We start from the raw sequence: 17,702 nt of genomic DNA, 5'->3' as shown, positions 1-17,702 counted from the left end.
TTTATAACCACCCGCTCTGTGCTTTTCCAATGCACGTAACTCCATCACGTTGGCGCTGTTTAGACTTTCTTTTGATTTCTGCGGGCAAGTCTGATGGAACCCACGTAACATGAAGATAGTCCAGTGTGTGCGCGATGCTCCTACTAGCATGTACGATACGATTCTAGCATAAGGTCTTGCGTTACCCTGGTGTAGCGTAGCATAGAATACTGTAAGGAAGCTAGGTAGCTAAGGGTACTGATCTCGCCGTCCGAATATTACACAACACCCAAGAATACACTTGACACTCATATTTAACTCAACAACTAGTGGTTGTTAGGCACTCTGGAACTTACTAAAAGTATTTTCAGCATCCCTGTACATCCCTGGGCGAACTAGGCCGGCAAGTCGTCTTCTTTCGGGTAAGGAAGCTTGTGCAGCGTTCGTTTGAAGCTTTCATGTCCTCTTTGCACCAATTTTGAAATAGAATCAAGCATAGGCCACTTTTGGCAAAATGTATTTCTATTGGCTCATTTTTTAAGCAAGTGGGCTCTTTCCAACAAGCCGCTTATACTTCCCAGTCTATCGCTTAAGCCGGATTCAGCCCCAGTCAGCGATCCTAATTAACCAACCGCTTAAGCAATCTTTCGACCATATCGTCACCCATTTCAACCCTGCCTCGAAAATAGATAAACTGGTTTAGCTTTATCATTTGCTGGTAAAAAAGAGCATTTTGTTTTCGTTTATTAATATATCTCTACTAAAGTATTTGACATAGCCCGGCCACGTTTATTCAACGCTATTTTCTAGGATTAAGCGGACCTAGTTTCCCCAGATCTAAAGAGCGAGATTTAAAATTAAATCTTACGTTATATTGTCAAGCATATAAGTCCCGAGGGATTTATGCATTTCCTGGCGCGGCTGTCGAGTGGGATTTCGTTGTGTGACTGGCGGGCTGCACGGCTTACGATGCCCAATGATATGGGCAGCACTTTACAACATTACTCCGCCACAGAAGGCCTACACAGTCAGGCCTCCTGCCACTTCGAAGTACGAGCTCTTGTTGTGGCACTACTCGTAATTACGACTGTGCACTTTCCTCTACTTAAGTGACCTCTGTTAATGTCAGTTTGTACATCGGTTGTCGTTGAAGTGGGAAGATACTTTTCTAGCTCTAGGTTTCACCCCAACCCACATATCACAGCCGCGTTTCACCCACGTGCTATATTGCATATTCCCCCCATACCGGAGAATAGCGCACCACTAGCCGTCGTACAATTTCGTCCATTCTTCCCTCTTTGACCGTTCATCCTTCCCTCCCTAAGCGTAATATCGTCGCCCACCAAAGACTGGTCAGTTGTGCATTGATTGAGGGTGGTATGTTCAACAGCCGTGCCCTTATAACCGCAACGTGCGGGGGTTGCGAATTTATATACCGCTTTTGCGAACCCATATAGGTGCTGGGTACGCCCTTGGGAGTTGGTGGCGGATGTTTCCGGCGTTTGTACCAAGAATACGCTGAAATGCAGTTTCGCGCTCGGCTCATTCAACACACACACAAACTGTCATGCCCCTAGTAAATGTCGTCTGGTATCGTCTGATCGGCCGACCATTCGCGATTCCCGCCCAAACACGCAAATTGTTTGTTTGATCCCTTCGGTAGGGTCTCGTCGAACTCTAATAATTGCGACGCCGTCCCGTCACCCATTAAACAAGTCTGGTTAGCAGCGTACCTCTTTCGCCAGTCATCCTACCGTTATAGTAGAACGAGCTGGGTTAGCTTAATCATCGGCCGGCAGGAACGAGCGTTTCGCCCTACGCATATATAGCCGTAGAGGTATATATATATATCATCCTGCCGTATCCTACAGGCATATGCAGCGAGACAAGCAATACAGTTTCAAACTTCTTGCATACAACAAACATCATGACCCAGTCCATAGTTTCAACGTTCGCCCACCCTGTTGGACATGTGTCAGAAACGCTGAAGCGTCTCTCACGGTTCAGAAGCTTTCTACGAAATTACAGTGAGACCATTTGTCGACTGAACGATGGTTTTCGACAGCATCCTGAGATTAATCGACGCCTATTGACACCACCTAACATAGTGGCGATGGCTGGCTTTCTCGGCTATTTTAGACGAGTTCACCTATCCATGCATGCGGCACGCATCCGGATTCGGCGACTTAAGCGGCTCTACACACAACACAGAGTTATTTATAGCGTGCTCACTACAACTTGATAGAGAAGCAGTTGAAAAAACATAAAAAAAAAAAGAATAGTACTAAGGTACATAGGACGATCTACCTGGTGGCTTACCACAATTTGCGACTTCGGCAAAATTTCTGATGCTGAGCGGCCATAGTAATTTCAGATTGTATCAACCGCACTGCTTAGTGGCGTACGGTGAATGCTGGGCTATTGTTTAGGAAAGACCCAACTTCAAGCAATGACCATGGCGTGCATTCAGTGCTCGTTAATGGCTAACAGGCACTTCTGAGTTTTGCTTTACTTTTAACAATCTTATGTGTTTATGCATACATAATTTCCATCACTATATGCAATGGAAGAACGAATAACGGACCGACCGCTGTTATGGCATTGTGTCGTTTACGTGTAAACGTCTCTAATCGACCAGTGATATGAGGTGTATATAAACCGAGGTATATGAAGATTTTTAGGCTGAGTTATTAATCACGAAGCGATAGTATTGATACATACGTATATTATATTATAGGGGACATATTGGACATAATTTGAATTATAAGCATTGTCGCAGGTGCGGCCATATCTATACAGTGAAGGGGAAAGTCGCTGAAGAATTAACAGTCACCATAGTGTTGGCATGAAATATGGAACACTGTAATATATATAGAAAACGAAACTGGGTTTTCTTTTCAATTTTTGACGAATTTACTGCGGGGGCGAGATTACGTCCGACATAACTGACAGTTAGACTATTCACAAACAGGCACATAACACATGCATCAGAAACATATAGTTATTGTACGCGGGATTTGTCTCGGTGCGAAGAAACAAGGCCAAATTGACAATTTGAACTCGGACTAGTCAGAATTAAATGGCTAAATACTTGGACACAGGAAGCTTACAATCCTTGGGCAATGTTTTTCTAAGCCTTCATCTAGTATGAATATTACCTAGCCGTTATTGACGCTATGATATCGAAACACGTATACGTGCAGCTGCGATAATATGTCGATTTTGCATATATCGACTCGGGTTTCGTTGCTCTGTAATAGCATTAGCAGCATCAGCTCGTACAATGTCTACTCGCAACGTTCTCCGAGCGGGGTAAATGCGCCTTCAAGATCGCGCTAGCTGTGGACCACACTGACAGGTCATGGGTCTCGACGCTCTATCTGCTACCCCTCCGTATGAGTCGCGCACTGTTGCCCGCATTGCTATTCGCTTGAGAAGTAACCACTGACTAGCGTGCTAGAAAGACACCCTAAAAGAAGCCGTCCCACGACTATCGGTCACTGAAACCGAATGCGAGCGAACCGGCAAATGGAAGTAAACGTCTAAAATTTAAATCGTCACCAAGTAGTCCTTACAATATATGATAGGATAGTACTTGACAAGTCGACCGACAGACATGTTTCGAGCGTAACAGATAGTTTCAATCCGCTACTGCAGTTAGTCAGGATTGGTCATATTGACGACGGTTCCGTCGAGACGCAACGAAATCTCATAGATGCATATGCATTTTCATTACTGTCCCTTGCAACGAGTGACGAAATGGCTAGAGTGTCTAAAAATATAAACCAAGAATGGACTTAAATCTGGCGTCCAGACCATGAAACACTTCCTGCAGCATTCGACCATGCCGATCCTGAACGGTTCCCTCTTCCGTTCTATCGGCTCCTGTTGGCTACGCGATGCGGTGTCACCACAGAGAGCATAACTGACCTGTCAGATTTCATATTTCGAGTAAGATGCTGACTCATTCAAAGCTTAGACTATAGCATACAGCACAGGGGGCACAAAAAGTTCAGCCAGCGACAAAGCGCATTTATTTAATTCGTATGAGATGTTTGATTTATTTTACAACACCCGTCCTTTTCTTTTTCTGTCTCTTAGGTTGAACGTAACGAACTTTTCTTGTTACCGATGGATCTTGTGGCTAACCAGCATCGCACAACTGTATTTCAATGGTTAGCTGCACATATCTATACATAGTTGGCATAAGCGATGGTCAGTGTCAAATTCTATTGGTTTAAACCGTAACGCTACCGCCGATGGTATCGTCTCATCTTCCTGCAAGTAGAACTCATTCCCTCTTCGTCTTTAACGGCCTGCGCCAGTTCGAACCAATTCTCTATGATAAAACGATAGATTGTCGTCTCCTGCGTCTTTTAGTCGATATTACAGCCAAACGCCTACCCGAACATCTGCACGAGATTGTCGATTTCGCTCACTCTGATTAGATTGAACTTCCTGCGAAGGCTATACAGGACGAAGGAAGAATATAGATACGAACGGAGGGAGACTCAGCGGTCTTTTTCTGCCCCGGTGCGCAACGAGCGATCTTACCTTAAAAGATTTAGACAATTAGTCACTGAGTATTTTGTTGCTTGTTCGAAATATTTGTTCTGCTTTGTTATGGACATCGTGCCATTTAACAGTCCGCTCTAACAATTGGTTTACTTTGAAGCCATCCAATCCGCTCTTGAAATGGATTCGCAGGTACGACCGCTATGCCAGGAAGAAAAGGGTACGTCTTCGACGAACGTGCACAGGAAAACAAATTACAAGCCATTTACCAAGCAAGATGCAGAAGCGAAAAACTGGCTCCTTACAGCCAATTACATAACCATATCCAAATTAGCGAACAAATTTGACACTAGCCTCCAACAACAATTTCAGCCTTTTTCCTCCGCAACTCGACGATAGAGAGGAGAAATGAGAATTAAGACGCGAGAATTTACAGCAAAAAAAAAAAACACCCAGGTATGAAATATAGCCGACTGGAAATCATGCTGCTAAAATGTACTAAAAAATACTTTCCTAGACCTTAACGTGTTTATATTGCATATAGATGCCTTCATACGTGATCCTTGGTATCATAATTTTCTCAACATTACAGAAAAAGGTGCGTCGTTCTCGCAATTGAAAAAAATAATATTTTTTGCGAAAATTAGCTGTTATCCAGCCCAGCCGTTTTGCGCTCTGTAAGCCTCGCTAAAATTAAAGACTTCCTTTTTGCTCGAACTCGACGGGCTATGATACTGCTAATTTTTCTATAGTTCATGAAAAATCCAAACAAGTGTTTCAAAAGGTAAATCGGACGGTCGTTGATAGGTTTTAGGTTTAAGAAGCTTAAAAATTAATAAAACTAGCCTAAAATTATTTTTAATATGGGTAAATTTTTGATACAGAAATAAACAACTGGAAAGCAAAATAGAAACTAACTGTTAACTGTCGTCCACATATGCTTCAACAGTTAACCCTTCTGAGGCTTTTCGTTTCTCGGTGCCTTGCACGTTTAGGACTTCTTTCTGCTATTGCCTCAAAATGTCATTTTGTCGAAATTTGTTGTATGTAACGTACTTGAGCAACGCCTACTTGAATAAGGGGTTTAGGTTCTGAATTTAAGCTGTAACAGCGGTGAGTGACGGCTATCTTGAATAAACACAACACGAATATTCACAAATTACATTTTTCGCATATAGAAAAATTAATTGAGACATCTGTTTTTATCTAGAAACAAATCTCATAAATGAGGCATCAGAGAGTCTCACCCTACTTACCCGTAAGACCCTTCTTTTTCTACTTGGGGTCGGGTCTGGTCTTGTCAATTGCACTTTTGTCATTGGAAAACTTAACTCATATCGGCATTATGTTATTACACTGCAGTAGCGTATTATTAACGCTATTTAAATACGTTTATATATCGTTGAGAATATGCTCTTACTTTTCGCTTCCATGTGACACGTACGCATATAATCACTATACGAAGGACATAAATGTTATCTTCACTTTGGTTACGTTATACGTATTCATGTACACTAAACGTGTACATGAATATTTGCCTGGTTCATATACTTCCTAGTCCACAAACAATGCCTATCTTATTTTTATTATCCCTATGTTTAAAAGAAAGAAGACTGGATGCGTCTAGGAAATCTACGCATTTACGATGTTAAAATTAGATAAAACGAAGATTCGATATACGCCACGATTATCTTAAATAAAACGCCGAGAGAGTGTATCTCGCCAAATTTACTTATTATTTCATCAAGACGTACGTGCGGTTGCGTTTGCATCGTCAAGCAATACCTTCACCTGACAAGTATTAACGATTACAAAGGGCTTAGTCAAATCTTTTCTGCTCCACAGGCGCTGCGCCCTTGTCACCTTTCGGACATTTGACGTAACGTTAAGATGACACCATTTCAAATGGAGTCCTTCTCTCAATATCTCCGTCCCTGGTAATCATCTTGATGCTGCCTCCTATAACAGTCACGCTCACGTATGTATTCTCAGCGTGGCGCCAGTATTCCGGATTACACGTTATTAGGCCGAATGTCCCAGCACGTTTGAATATCTCCTAGATATATATGTATGGAGTGGTCTCGAATAATCAGACCTGGACTGTAATACGGTTGTCTCTATTATGTTCTGTTGGGTTCTTCAGTACTGCGGTCACTGCGGGCAGTGGGCAGAGTTGACAGAAGCACAGTCGTCGAATGCATGCATTTATTTCTGGGACGTCTGCTCTTTTATCTAGGTTTGTACATATGTTTAAATATATGGCGGGCATTTTTCTCAAACTGCCTACCGATACCTTGACAGTGATGGACGACAACGATGATGGCAACAATAATAGAGAAGGACGGGAAGAACGAGAAACTGTGTCGACGGCCGGAAGCAGTTGTCACCAGTAATACTATTTACGTTATACAGTTTTATGTGTAGAAATAGTAACATAGGTATTATGTATGTGAGACCACTTTGCTTTAGGCGAGCCAGAATCATTATCGTGCCCGCCGCATTTCGCGATGCGATGGCCCTGCCAGCAATCAGCCGACGCGAGAATAAACGGCAGCCAGACTACGAGTGCTATGAGATCAAGGGAATTACAGTAAACTGTAGTTTCCGCTGTCATGAGGACCGTCACGTACCTCAATGAGTCTATGAAACGAGACTATTCTAGGCGACGACTTGTTCTCACTGTGAAATCTGGGCCGTAACGGCTCTGGCATTGTATACTGGTTATTCTACTCTGCTGTGCTGACGCGCTGTTTTGGTTTGACCTTTTCCTCTCTATGTCTGTGAGCCTAAGGAAAATCTGACCATGCGCGTAATTTCGCTAAGTTCATAGTGTATAACGATGCATGCCTGTATTCGCCAGCCCTGTATGTATCATTATATAGCATTTATGCTGCCTCTGCGCCAACTAAGTACGCTCCTGAGTCCGCTCTGTCTACTAAGAAGCGCAGTAGTATCAATACCATATATTGTATAACGTAACATGTAAGGGTGTAAGTTAAGAAATGGTCAGCCAGTTAGGTGTACCCACATCCTGCTACGTTATGATTGGGTGCTTCCAAAGCGTATGGTGGACGAGAGTCGCCTAGGCGTAGCCGGCGCGTCAGGCTTTCAAAGTAGAATAGAACGCACTGATTAATTGAGTGGCTTCACTTGGCCCGTTCGACCAATGCTAGTATCGACAGTAACACCAACAACAATACTATAAACTAAAATTATATTAGCTAGCGTGCGGGCCAACAACGGTAACTATATTATGTAAAATAAACCTTATCATCAGCAGCCAGTACGCTGACAATCAAAGGAGCGTCATTAGTAGTTCATTCAGAAGTTACTATTAGACTGTTTCGCTCTTTTGCCTTTTATTTCTTTCGCTTTTCCCCGTACATTTTCGCTCTGTTGCTTTCTTTATTTTCCTTTTCCGCTGCTTTCTTCATCATTGCTTCGCCGTTAACTCTATTGATTGAAGTCGACACCCCTGGTCGACTCGCATAGATCTCGGACCTCGCAGTCTATTCAGTACGACGGCCAGTGCTATAACAACTTCTTTACTATAGCTGTGAGCCGTACGGCCTTAACAGGTAACAGATAGAGCGAATATCAAGTACCATCAACAAGCAGATCTTAGGGGGGATGTATTGCGGCCACTAGCTGCTTAGCTCGGCTAGATTATTTATTACTACCCTGTGTCTACTAGTCCGGGTTGTACCTAGTAAAAGGTAGGCATCGCCGTCACAGCTTACCAAGGCCATACCTATTGATGGGCTGCCTAGCAACATGTTCGACTCGCTTTCACCGTATTAGAACAGTTTAACTGCACTATCAACAAGAGCTTCCTTGCAACTGTCGCAGAGACGTCAAGGTCGGCGTATCGTTAAGCTCTCAGTCTTGGGCAGCAGCTAACGATGGTAAAGGCGCTGGCACTAGTCACGATGGCAGCTGGCAATGGTCACCGACCGCGGAGGGTCAGATTGTTGAGCGGGCAAAGGCTAGCAAGCGTAGTGAGAGCATGAATGTCTAATGACGTATTCTGATTGCCACAGACCCTCAGCGAACCTCAACGGCTTCCATACATTCTGCGAGGGGGAGAAATTATACGTGGGCCGAAATAGAGACGGACAGACAAATATAGATGGGCGGCCGCAAAAGCAAAATGACGGGTACGCTAGCGTCAAACAGTTAACATGTGAAGATCGGCTAAAAACGTAGCGATAGCGCCACAGCAGGGCGTGTTATTGGGCAAGGACTTTGGAAGAAGAAAGCAGAAACCGGCAAATACGAAATGCACGACATATAAGCTCGCATACAAATGTCCATTTAAAAGTGAAAGAAGAAACACACCGACACACAAACGTGTTTTATTTCTAAACAATCGAGAATGAACGATTACAAAAGAAAATAGAAATAAACAAAGATCAAGATTGAAGCAGCGCGTCGGTGTATCTGATCGACTATGTTCTCAGTAAGTTGCAATGGCAGCAGTTAATGCTGCAGTGACTGAAGTGACTGCTCTCTGCTTTCGTGTTTACCCCTTTTAATTGTAGCGTTAAAAGTCGAAGATTCGCTACGGTCGGCGTGGTACGACTATGGCGGCTAAAGTCTAACCGATGGAGAGAAAGCCATCGAAACGGGAGAAAAGCGAAATGTGTGAAAAAAAAATCATATTATACAAAATAACACCTATATATTACACGGAAAATCGGATATTAGAGGGACATTAGATAGAAATAATTTTATATATCGTGGTAATTACTGACCAACAGGTAACGCGAACCGAGTTATTGTATCAATAAAAATTCCGAGTCTGTAATGCTTCCGAAGACCTCATATGAGATGGAAATCAGCCGGGCGGCTTTAAATAGTGCGACATGAAAATAAAAAAATTCGTTTGCATTGGTATATATATGAAAACATTAAAAAAGATCGATGAATAACCATCGTGCACAAGCCCCCAACTGACTGCTGATCTAATTGTACAATTGGCTAAAAACTAGTTACTTCCAAGTTTTACGTTCGGTACCCCCGTTAGGCGTTCCATCGGATAAGGTATAATTGGCTAGAAGCTGCCTCTGCTTATGACAAGCACAGCGGATCTTGGCCAACAACATGGTGATAAGGTGTATATCTTTCTTAACTATTCCTTTTATTTAGAATAACCACGACCGGAATACTTGCATTTATTTGACACTTTTACGTCTCCGGCATTAAATGATTCGCCTCTGTTTCTCTTGCCCACTGTCTATTTACACATTCAAACCGAAGAGCTGCAAGTGTTTTGGGCTTGTCAAGATACAACCAAGGCCAACGACGATAGACACCTAATTATCAGATGCGGTAGAAAGTTAATTTTACATTACACAAAGTTCAATATAAACAGAGAACTTATACATCGTTTAGATATAAAAATGAGCATCAAAGCATAAGCATCTGTCTGGCTGACGAGACCAGACAGCCGAACGGCGCGCTACATGCAAGTTTATTGAAAAAAAGAAAAGAGAAAAATAAACTAAAACTTTAATTAGAAATTGCGGAAGACGGTCGCTTTATACTGTACGGCCATTTTAAGGAACTTTCAAGCGACTGAGTAAAAGGTCGAATGCGTCTTCCAGTAGTAAAGATAACTCTTGAAGAAGTTGATTTCGGTCACACACTTTCTTTAAGATCTTGAAACGCTTTCTGGTTTGTGCATTAAACATTTGTGCACTTTTGATAGACCTATCATACCCTCTGGATATTTACCTATCAGCAGCGGCTGTATCATCTTCAATATATCGGTTTAGTCCCTACAGTAATTTGCAGCGTAGCGTTCCCCTGATAAATGTAGTGCCGGAAAAGGAGCGTCGAACTATCGCAGTCGCCGATGAAGCGATAGTACGGACGCTGTTTCTAACAGGAAATGAATGAGCTGCACTATGTACAATGGCTCTTACGTTGATAATAGATCATCAAACAGAAATGTGTTAGTTTATATATGGACTGATTTTGCTCAACGACTGTTCGGAGCATATGCAGACGTTGTATTGTTTTGACTAAACCACTGTCTGAAGGGGATAACGTGAATGTACACTGACTATATATTGACTTAAAAAATCGTCCATGGCATGGCGTTAGAACTATATCATTGTCTTGCTTATAAACGTGCATTAATGCCACGAGCAAAACGGGCTGTACGGATAAAATGATTAATTTTCGTCATAGTTCTCTGGAAATATACTTTATAGTCGCACAAATTGCATATGACGATTCGTTATGTCATTTTTACTTGCCGAGCAGGAACTACGGTAAGTCATTCTTACGAGAGTTAAGATACGCTTCACAAGACCCGCACATAACTTTCTGCACATAAAGCATTGGAATAGAAGTCTGACTAGGTATCATCCCGATATATGTTTAGCTTGTAACAAGAATCTATTGAGACAGAAACAAAGTTGGCATAGAGAAGTCTGGGCAACGAAAAAGAGAAGTGTGCTTCTAGCATATACAACTATACAGAACAGCACATACGCGATACAGGTCCTCTTGAAAAAGCCATTGTGCATGCACGATAGTGGTATTCAGCTCATGTATAGCTTATCTTGAGCAAAGCTAAAGAAAAATGGATACCGTTGGTCACTTTGAATAGAAGCGAATCGCCACCAGTTCGAGGGCTTTCTTATGCCCCGAAGGTACTCCGTTGGCAAATTTGAACGGCACAAACATGTTTTGCGCAAGAAAACACAGCACCCTTTAGCCTTATTATAATCACAAAGACGACATATAATCCTTACAATATCTGATATAACCATTTGGATCTGATTTATTTTTTCTTTTCGTAACGTGTCGTTATTTAAGTGGCCCGTTTTTAGACATCCGAATATAATGGAGTATACGATAATGTAAGAGTAGCCGAAACATTCTCTCAGTACGATGTGACTTAATTGTGTCGTTGACTGTTCAGTTACCGTGTATGATTAGGTAACGCATCTCTAACAAAATTCTGATGAGCTTTACTTAAGTTCACTTAAATTGTTAATCATCAATTGTCCGCCAGGCCAGAAAAAATGCACAGAGTTTTTAATTGCCACAACAAATCACTGCGTCACATTTCTATTATTCGATAAGTAACATTGGCCCCTGTGCTCTACGTCCGGTGTCTCCCTTGGGCATTTCATCAGACGGACAACTGGCTTTCAGTACGAAACGGATATTGTCTATGCCCGGGTTCGCACACAATGTGTTCCTATGATTAGCAGGCAAATACGGTACCCACGAAGCTATCACGAGGACACGTCAGAAAAATCAGAAGACCTATCGCGGCTAATTCGTTTGATAATAACTGGTCAAAGAGATTTTACATATTTCATAAAAAGTAAACGACAATAAATAGAAACACGCTTGGAAGGAAAAATAGTGGATTTGAAAGCATCTGGCTAATATGGACGTGGAGACGGCAAACTGACGCGAAGGCAAGTTTATCATATGGCCTTTGACATCAAAAGGTGACATCGTATACTCAACGATGATCTTCATCGTAGTTGAAAGGCAGCCTATCTTCTACATATGAATACTTATTAATTTATTGATATGAATGGTTGAAATCTATCGAAAAATAAGACGTAGAGGGCAACAGTAATCTGAGAAATACGTACCACCTTATTTTCTAACAATGCCAAATACACAGAAGCCTTTAATTCAATCCAATTGCTACTAAATTACACTATAAAAAAAAGTACTATAATTCGTACAAGTAGTTGCTCAAACGATTGAATCTGCATGAACTAACCTGACCCTAATGTAAGCCTGTATCGTAGAGAAGGTCCATTGTATCCGAGATACAAACAGATAAGCAAGTTGCAACAAGGTGTTAACGAAGAGATTGCCACCTCGATCGCCTATTATGTCGAAACTATCGATAACATCAAATAATAAGTTATTATTGGTATGTTCGATAATTATGAACAGCATGAGCAGGTTAACATGACTCGGACAACTACTTATTAACCTTTATTCTAGATGCTCAATTGAGGTTTACGGCGCCTTTGACCGGCTTCACATGTCGTTAGTAATTTGCTACACGGCATTTGCACGGACTCATCGACGCAATGGAAAACCGAACACAAAATTGTCAAATCGAAAAATAGCGCCTATGATCACTAGAGAGGTGCTTCAATGAGCTGATAGAATCTGATAGCTCTTGTTACCGCTAATGAACGGATCTCGTTTGTCAGGATTGACTGCCTTGTCCACCGAAAGTAAGCCTTTTTATATCGATGTAACTGGTTGTTTACCGGACGCTGCTTCAAATCGGCTTCGTCTATGAATGGTCGATGTGATTACATTAAACGAGACTAGCATCACACCGATCTCGGCCCTAATTCGAAAACTATCATTCATTGTCGACAAGGGTTCAGGTCAGGTGAATTATTAGTATTTGCTCAAAAATCAGAATTGCTGCTTTCATCTTAATTCTTTCTCTTTTATACGATTTATTCAGTGACGTTCAGAAAGAGTCTTGTTTTATAAGCGAGCTGTCCGCGTCCGGACTAGCAGCGTAAAGGGGGTAAGTTTTTTGCGCCCATTTAGCCCTATGTAAGTAGAAATACGGTACAATGGATGTAAATACCGAGATCCGACTATTTTGATGTGCTCAGTAACGCATGCACTGTCACGGTATAGGTTATATAACCGGACAAAGCCGTAAGGCAATCGCTTAAGCAGGAGCACTCTTGGACGCTGTCAAATAAATAAGGGAGTACTTTGGTGAAAAACGATTCTACCTCACAGAAGAATAAACAATATATTAACAAAATAATCCTACAAATAAATTTCACTCAATCAAAAGGAACAATAATAAGTGAACCATACGTTGACACCTCTAAAAATACCGAAGACTGCCCTACTGATCAAAGGCACTTTCATTCAATAATATTCAATACATTTGAGATCGGTGAACTTGTTTACTGAGGTGTGTTTCGGCGATAGAAAGACTCATACATGCTTTTTAGAAAGAAGCTCCCTAGTTTTATGTGCAGACGCCATTCGCTTTTAATGATATCTGGTTGAAACATTGTACGCTGGTGTAGGCGTATAGATAGTGGAATTCGGTAGTATTTGTGGGCCCCCGTGATAAATTAATGGGTAACGCATTTGCATGCTAATTTTACGGACACATTGTGGTTTGGGTTTGAACTTGGGCGTCGACTGTATGATGGAACGTTTAACGACGACATCGAGCTCAAAATATAGAGAATTCGTTTTTAATAGAAGTGGGTTGGTAGAACGTTATTCATAGAAAAGAAGATTCCGTGGGGGAAAACGGCACACTTTTGCACTGAATCGCACACATCTATTAAACAATCGAACTTCTAATGTAGAATGATCGAGAGAACATTTAGCTTTGTTATTATGGTAGTAACGACTAGCGAGAAAAACTGGTGAGAACTAGTATAGATCCCTAGCATTTATTGACTGTGTTACTAAATTTTTGAAATAACTATTGTAATTATTATAATGATAATTTTGAAAGAATAGCTTTGGTCATTAGAAAAATTCGTCTACCGATATCTGTTGAACAATTTTCACAGGTAAAAAAAACTAGGCGTTGATGCTACGCAGTTTATTCAGAAACGCTCGCACAGAAATTTGCTTTTTTGTTCCATATGTAAAGGTATACACGTACTCTAACGACGTTGATTATAAATTGTGTTATTTACGTATTATATAGATCCACACAGCTCAATAAGGCGTAAGGCGCGGTAATCGATTTGAATGTTATTAATAAGAGAACTACATCTGCTTCGGAGTCTTAATTTAGTAGATCATAACGCTGTCGTCTGTTACGTTCATCTTTCATACAGCATATATCATATCAAGAGCTGAAGCAAGTATATTAGTACGACTGTACTTAACACGAGGGTTCACCGGAGCACTCGATCGTCGAAGGACAGCGCTGAGGAACTTTAGTCCCTTCTCAACGCCAGGTAGAATCTCACCCATCAGAATTGCTTAAGAACCTCTAATGGCTTTGTTCTTATGCCTCAAGGCTAGTAGAACATAAGTCGGCGCAAGTTAGGACAGAAAAAAGAAAAAGTTACGAAGTCAACGCATGTAGATGTTTATAAAGCATTATCATGAAAGGAAAAAATAGTTAAGAACAGTGGTTGAAGTCGCATTGGGACTGACGAAGATTACGCGCAGCGCAGAAACATCTGAGAATATGCTAAACATATGAATATAAATGACTAAATTAGCTTTGCTCCCTAGTTCAAATCGGTCCTGCGCTGACGTCTTCAGGGCTTTAACCGTTTGAGTTGGCTATCGGCCAACTAATCCACCCTGTCGTGCACGCCCGTTTCGCAGAGTAACAATCAAGTAGACACGCGTAGATCAGAAACGCGACCCCGGGTGGACGGGCATGCATGACAAGCAAGAAGTCATACGGGAGGCGAGAAAATACAAAATTGAAGTTGTTATGTCACGTCCATTTCAACACTGCAACGTATTGTGCCCAATGAGATATACCAAACATTAATTCAACCTTATAAAAGGTTATCCTTGTTTGCTGAAACAACCTCGGCGTTTAGCGTTCATCTGATTTAGATTTGAAGTTGTCGACTGCTGTCCTCCAATCTGACTATTATGAGCGGTCCAAGTATGCGCAGAACTATAACTACTGAGCACTGTATAATATATCTACAAGAAAGCTAGATTACATCTTTGTAGAGTGTGAACATGTTAGGAGAGCGGTAAAATTTTAATAATAGATCCCGAATACTAGTGTTATCGACCATACGGCCCTTCCTAGCGGTTCGCGTTAATGTCCGCATAGCATGTCGGCAGTTCGGTGTAAACTGCTTGTCGACCTTCCGGTTCACTTGTAAGTCGAGAAGCCTAGGAGGCCACTGGGGTCGTGAGTTTCCAAATCCCCACGTGTGCCCCCACCTGTACATATATCTGTAGCTGTAGCTATGTGTTAGAGTACGGGTACTAGCGATAATAGTAAAAATAGTAATTATGTAGGATACAGATGTTGTAGTCAAATAGCACGCGACCGCCACCTGGTTCAGCTCGACTCAACTAATAGAATCGAGAGCTGACGCACTAGTGTGACGCCAGTGAGTGCAGGGTTTCTTAGTCACATATTGCTCTTATTGCTTGCACGTCGTCGACTCGAGAGATACGCGCGGACCTCTAACAATGACAGAAAATCTGAAAGACAAATCTGTACTGGGGCACGTCATATTTGCTGTTTTTGCGTTCTATTGACCACTGCTATCACTATAGTTCCCGCTCTTGTGTCTGTTGTCGCTGCTTGCTCTCAGAATATGTTACCACCTTTGAAGCGTGAGCAGCAATCATTACCACGCATATGTACCAATGTTTCCGTCTGTCACTATCTGAAATGTTTGTATCCTAAAGTTGAAACATCTATCCAGTCCCCGGTATTCGGACCTTAATGACGAGTTTCGTGACTCGCCTTAACTGGGTTAGAAGATAAGGGAGAGAAAAACTAAGCATGTATTCGCTGGAATGAAGAGTGGGGTTAAAGCCACAATGGAGTCAACATTTTGCTCCTCCCGTACTTTCGATGACCCCACTCCGACTCATTCCCAGAAAGCAAAAGGGAACTCATCCCGTTGTCTCTGCTATACCAAATGCATATTGCACTTCGACTCTGTAATCAGCAGACACAGCGTTACTTCTTGCTAGTTTTCCCTGCTGCCATCTTGCGATCGCTGTTGTTGTTGTCTACGCTCGGATTGACGGACCTAAAACCGTGCTCGCCATCTGACTTCAGCAGAGTGTATGGTCGTTGAATAACGGCGAGAAGCGCTCCAGATAGAACGAGCGAAAGATTACGAGACAGCTGAAGCTTGACACACACACTGATTGTACAATCTTTTTGAATAAGGATCTATGTGTGCGTGAGTTTACAGAAAATTTGGCTGTAGCCCTTTAAATCGTAAGATAAATATCGACATCATTGTTACTTCGTTCTGTTCCGTCGCCTCAAAGTAGCTATTATATTGTACAATTGACGTTTGTTACGAGACCTGCTCAAGCCTTTTTTCACAATGTCATACACAGCTGAATCCATCACCCTTTTGGTCCCTTACTCTTTTTCCGTAAAGAAGGTAGAAAAGCGAAGACAAGGCGTACCCCCGACAGATACTTGCTATCTGAAACAAACTGATGTTATCAATATATTGTGGTACTGTTCGTTGTAAGAGTGCTACGCTCTGCATGAGGCCACTGGTGGTTTTAGAGCGTTTAACTTGCCTCCAGCTCAGCGATTTCAACGCCAACGGATAGCCAGTCAAAGCAATGAACAGGTAAGAAAGCCACAGCGCAATCCTAGTGGCAACGGCCTATAACAGCCGTATCGTAGTGCGCGGTAACTGCTGCGTAAAAAGAAGCGACTTATGGCAAAATCATTTCTCTCCTTACGTCGATAGACAGACAGATATTGTATAATAGATACACCATGTCTGTTGATCAAGTTGAACGAAGCAGACGATATTGCTAGCGATGTCACATTCAGCGTACACGGAATACAGACAGGGCTAGCAGTAATAGTATAAACTGCTATTGTTAAGTAGCATCAAAAAACTAAGCAACACATTTACGTATAAATCTGAGTGTAAACAAACGACCGAACATTTATTAACATCAGATATAAGAATACATCGTATAACAAAATTCAATTGAGAATCATAATAACTAGGCCCTAATAAAAAACAGACAATAGACAAGTCATTTTATTTAAATGCGCATGCATAAACGAAACGCGCTATTATATATTTGACAGAGATTTAGCGTTAATAGTGAAATTGGTATTTAAATACACCTCAAATACGTTATCCGTTTTTTTAACATGTGTGTTCTCGTCTATCGCGTATTATGCACATGCTTGACCGACCAATGCTCTATAGAAAATGTACTTATAATGATCTGATATCATTCATGTTTATTTTGGCGCCTGTGTATTCATATACAATAGACACACTCGACATACATCTAACGCAGCATGTGGAACGAAGACACACCCTTCTAGGATTCTGTAACTTTATTCAGTCAAGTTATCGGGTACAAAACGTCGCCCATAGACCCATCTGCTACACCTGTTCGTTCGCGTTGGTTACTGCCGCTCCACAGTGAGGACAAGCGACGACGCACTCATCCCTCTGTTGCCATTGGGTCCTGTCTCTGTGGCGTCAGAGAGTCGCCGTTCA

The 17,702-nt window shown here is 41.8% G+C and overlaps 1 protein-coding gene and 1 long non-coding RNA gene across 3 annotated transcripts in view; one reads left to right on the top strand and one right to left on the bottom strand.

Annotated features, from left to right (window-relative positions):
• Positions 1 to 17,702, top strand: part of LOC111255285 (neuronal PAS domain-containing protein 2-like) — a 154,062-nt gene that overhangs the window by 62,030 nt on the left and 74,330 nt on the right. The window lies entirely within an intron of this gene.
• LOC147758987 (uncharacterized) lies at positions 4,012 to 6,610 on the bottom strand. Its single transcript, XR_015326257.1, has 2 exons — positions 5,751 to 6,610; positions 4,012 to 4,533 (listed from the first exon to the last, which is right to left on the bottom strand). It is a non-coding gene; the product is annotated as an uncharacterized LOC147758987 (long non-coding RNA).

This window comes from Varroa destructor, unplaced genomic scaffold (genome assembly GCF_002443255.2).
Source record: "Varroa destructor unplaced genomic scaffold, Vdes_3.0 BEIS01000001.1, whole genome shotgun sequence".
Classification (NCBI taxonomy): domain Eukaryota; kingdom Metazoa; phylum Arthropoda; class Arachnida; order Mesostigmata; family Varroidae; genus Varroa; species Varroa destructor.
Note: the sequence above shows the minus strand (reverse complement) of the source record. Positions and strands in the feature narration are given on the sequence as shown.